The sequence below is a fragment of the Tursiops truncatus genome, chromosome X (genome assembly GCF_011762595.2).
Source record: "Tursiops truncatus isolate mTurTru1 chromosome X, mTurTru1.mat.Y, whole genome shotgun sequence".
Classification (NCBI taxonomy): Eukaryota; Metazoa; Chordata; class Mammalia; order Artiodactyla; family Delphinidae; genus Tursiops; species Tursiops truncatus.
In genome coordinates this window covers 109,733,551-109,738,451 of record NC_047055.1, presented here as the reverse complement: position 1 = coordinate 109,738,451, position 4,901 = coordinate 109,733,551, and positions in this window count along the sequence as shown.

Sequence of the window (4,901 nt, the reverse complement as noted above, 5' to 3'; positions counted from 1 at the left end):
GGGAGGGGTATTGGCATCTCCTGGGTAGAGACCAGTGGTGTTGCTAAACATCCCATAATGCACGGGACGACCCCCCAAAGAATTATGTGGTCAAAATGCCAGCAGTGCCGTAGTTAAACCTTGCAATACATTAAGCAAAACACCCCCCCTCCAAAGTCAACTGCAGAGAAACCAAGAAGGGAGTTCAGCCAGGAAAATGAAAAGAATACTTATTTCTTGTACACTCTTCAATATAAAATTCTCCATCAACTTTCATTATCTTTGGTATAATCTGTATCAATGACTGTCAATCAGAGTCGATTTTGCCCCCTAGGGGATATTTGGCAATGTCTGGAAACATTTTTGGTTGTCCCATGTAGGCAGCAAGATTGCTACTATCATGTAGTGGGTAGAGGTCAGGAATAAATATCCTATAATACACAGAAAAACACCCTACAACGATGGATTTTTTTTTTAGCCCAAAAGGTCTATAGTATTGAGGTCAAGAAACTGTGGTTTACATCGACCAACAACATTTTTGTGAGTGAACTGTTTTTTAGAAACTCAAATAAATATTGAGTTGTGTGTCTAAATTGGAACGGAGTAAATGCAGGGCACTGACACCAGAGACAAAGTATGAGGATTCAGCTGACCTCAGAGTTATTCCTATAAAATGCTTAGCATGATAATTAACATTCAGTAGGTACTCAACACATATTAGATCCCGTCCATCTTGCCTCTCCCATCACCCATTATATAATGCTTGTTTACAATTCTGGATGCCATTACTCAGATTGCTTCCTCCTGTCTGGAATGTCCTTTCTTCTTCCACTCTGCCAGGTCAAATCAGATTCATCATTCTGGGTCCAGCCCAAGTGCTACATCCTCCCCAAGATCCTATCTGCTCTCCTCCATTTCAAAACTTCTGTAGCTCTCTCTACCTACCAATAATGTTGACATGTGCACCATACTAGTTTGCATACATACAGAGACAATTTGAAAAATTTGAAGTAATTAAGAGGAATTGCACTATCAAATATTTAAATACATTATAAATATATAACAGTTGAAACAGCTTTATCCTATATAACTAACAAATCATGAGAGAACCATCCAGAGCTAAATCTGCATAAGAAGCTAGTATAAAGGTGTAATTTTTTTAATCAGTGAAGAAAGAAAAGCCTGTCCCAAAACAAATTTTTAAAAATTAAATAATATATACATACATACGATACGTATCAGGACAAATGATCAACCATAGAACTGCTACTGTTAAAAAACACCCCACTAGATTCTGGCTTTTTATAAAAATTAAAAACTTGAAGATCATGTAGGAATATAATTTCTGATATCAATGGGGAAAAAAATTTTAAACATAGAAGCAACCACAGAAAATGCAAGGTAAATATTAATAGGTTTAACAATGTAAACATGAAATGCCAAAAATACTATAAAAGGCAAAGGAAACACAAGAAAAATAATTTAAAATATAGCACACACTCATAGTTATTTAATGTACAGAGATTTTTACAAACAAAAAATGAAGGATGAATTCCAAAATAGATATATGGGCAGAAATGTAAAGGACAATGCACCAAACAGACAAATAAGTGAACAATAAACATGTAAAAAAGTGCTTAACTTCTTTAAAAACAACAGAATGAAAATTAAACCAATGATACAACTTTTTTCTCTAGAAAAATTGGCTGCAATTAGAAAAAACTGGGAATACCTAACACTAGTAGCAACGCAGGGAAATAAACATTAATAAATTATAATTTTGTAAAAGTATGTTCCTTGGAGGGACAGTTGAGATTATGCATAAAATTTGCGTATGTTTAATAGACTTGGACCCTATAAATCCCTAAGGATTATATATACATACCAAGATGTATATACAAGGCTATTTACCATAGGGTTGCTTAAAATAATTAATTTTTGAAAAAACCCTCAAAGTGCAATGATAGGGTACTAGTTAATTGCAGCATATCTATTCCTGATTTGGAATAGTAGAAATCATGTTCTTAAAGAATATTTAAAGGAAAGTAGTTTGTAAAATCATCTCATTTTTAGAAAATTACATCGGTCCATATATCAATATAGGAAAAAAACAGATAAGCTGGATGCACATAGACACACACCACTGATAGTCATAGTTTTCTACATTATGGAATCATACGTGGGTTTAATTCTTATTTTATTTTCTAAAATTTCTACAAAATAACATTACCTTTATTATAATAAAAATGATGCTGATATATCCAGAGAAAATACTAATTTGAAAAGATACATGCACCCCATTGTTCATAGCAGCACTATTTACAATAGTCAAGACATGGAAGCAACCTAATGTCCATCAGCAGAGGAATGGATAAAGAAGATGTGGCATATATATATAGAACGGAATACTATTCAACCATAAAAAAGAAGGAAATAATGTAATTTGCAGCAACACAGATGTACCTAGAGATTGTCAGACTAAGTGAAGTTAAGTAAAGTAAGACAGAGAAAGACAGATATCATATGATACCACATATATGGAATCCAAAATCTGACAGAAATGAATTTTGACAGAAATGAACTTATCTACAAAACAGAAACAGACTCACAGATATAGAGAACAGACTTATGTTTACCAAAGGGGAAAGGACAGTGGAGGGATAAATGAGGAATTTGGGATTAGCATACACAAACTACTATATAAATAAAGAACTAGGTCTTACTGTATAGCACAGGAGACTACATTCAATATCCTGTAATAAACCACAACAAATAATTGCCCACACCACCTCCTTCCTATGCCCCTTTCTATTTGCTGGCATGACCCACTGCCCATTATTAAGTTGAAAAAGCCAGGAATTCACTTTCCTAGCCTCCCTTGCAGCTAAAGCATAGGCACGTGACTCAAACTTGGCCTATGGGACTGACAGGAAAGTCTGCTTGGCAACTTTAAAGAAAGATCTTCCTCCCTTAAGAGGCATGTAAGGATGAGCTCTCTTTCCTGCTTTTGTACATAGTTGTGCAAAGACATGAGGTTGTGACAGTCATTTCTAGACAAGAGGAAATAAATCTGAAGACTACCAACATGCTAAGCATGGCCGGATGTAAATTTGGAAAGCACCTGGATCCCGGATGACATAACTGCTGCTGAATGAAAAGCCATCTGGCAGCTATGGAGGTGTGCCGCTCAGATTCTCTGTTTAAGAAACCGCTTGCTGGTCAGTTGCAAGGAGTGCAGGTAGTTGATAGCCTCCAGGTGTGAGCAATCAATGGCAGCATCTGAGCTGAGGCCAAGCCCTTCCAGAAAGTCCTAGCCAATAACTGAGCACAGCGGGGCACTGGGGCCCAGTCATTTCTGCCCAACCTGGGACTCCTCTATGGGCCATATTTCCATGCTCTGCTGGGCTGGCTGTGGGTTTCTCGGAGCCTCACTGTAGTCTTAGGCTCTTTCCTACCCAACCCTTCTTCCTTTTCACTCTGCTTTCAAGGTATCAGACATGGGCCGTGGTCAACGATTATCTCTGACTACTACTGATCCTTCTCCTCTATCTTTCAGAGGTGTTACGTCCAGTAAATACTGGACCCAACAAGAACACCCAGGAATCTCCTACCTCTGAGCTTTGCATAATATGAAATAATAAATGTTTAAGTCATTATTCGCTGAGTATTATATTATCCAAAGCATCTTAACAGATAAATAGTAAAAATCGCCCGACAGTACCTCCTGTTGAGACAGTGAATTTTCCATTACTAAGAGCCTCCAATGAGGTGTACTTTACTAGGATCAGAGTTGACTACAATAAGCAAAATGAACTCTTCCTCTAGATGCTCATTTAATGGGGACACTAAAAACACAGGGTTCTACAGGGAATTGCTGTAATTTTATTTTTAAAAATTGGAAGCATATCAAGCAAACTCAGCTTTTGAACAGTCAGCAGCAATTAGAGGAAGAGGTGAGAAACCAGCAGAGTAGAGAACTTGAGCAGCAGAGTGGAGAACGTGAGCAGAGTAGAGAACTTGAGACCCAATATCAAGGTCATCTGAACCAACAGCTTTAACAGCACTCACACTTGGATGCACCTAGAGTACATCACTGGCTCTGACAGATTTGAAATGTAGCCGACCAGAGAATTCCTTGCAATCAACAACCTTGAGGGGCTCAGAGTGAATAATTCTACCTAATGGAGATACATAGACAAAAGCAATGGGACTCTTCTCTTGAACACAAGGGATTTTTAAAAAATCTTTTCACACAGAAGGGAATAAGGAAAGAGGAACTGATGGACCATCTTGGCTTTTCCACCTGAGCTGGAAAATCCAATTCAAAAAAAAAAAAACAAGCAAAGATCAAGTATTTTCTAAAAGATTAAGAAATTCAGTAAAACATTTCTCTCCCTCTCCCCTCCCTTCCTGTACCCTAAGCACCTTGCCCTTAATTTAAAAAAAATGGTAATTCAGGATTTCTTGGTGTATTCATTGGATAAAAATCTATAATTAAGTGGAAAGATGGAAGAACTGGTCGTCTCTCTTTATGCTGACTCCTCCATTTCACTTCCCAAGTATTGCTGAAGCTGGTCAGTGCCATTCAAGTTCACAAAACTGTAATCTTTGACATCTCCTCCTCACCTAGCACACAAACAATAGTGCAAGCCTGTTACTGCTTACCACTACCTGTAAATGTTCCCTTTCAGGTCCCTTCTACTGCAAACTTCTGTTTTCTTCGAGCCCTTCCAACAAGGTAAAATGTCTGCAATGATGTTTCCCCAGGTTAAATAAAGTCCATACAATCATCCGAAGCTTGCAATTTGTGGTGAACTTTCAGCAATAAGTTCACTGATGTGATTTGGGGGTCCTAGTTAAAGTTTCAATCGGAACCCATTTCTCAGAGTCAGCAAAATCTCTCTGAAGCCTGAACTAATTCC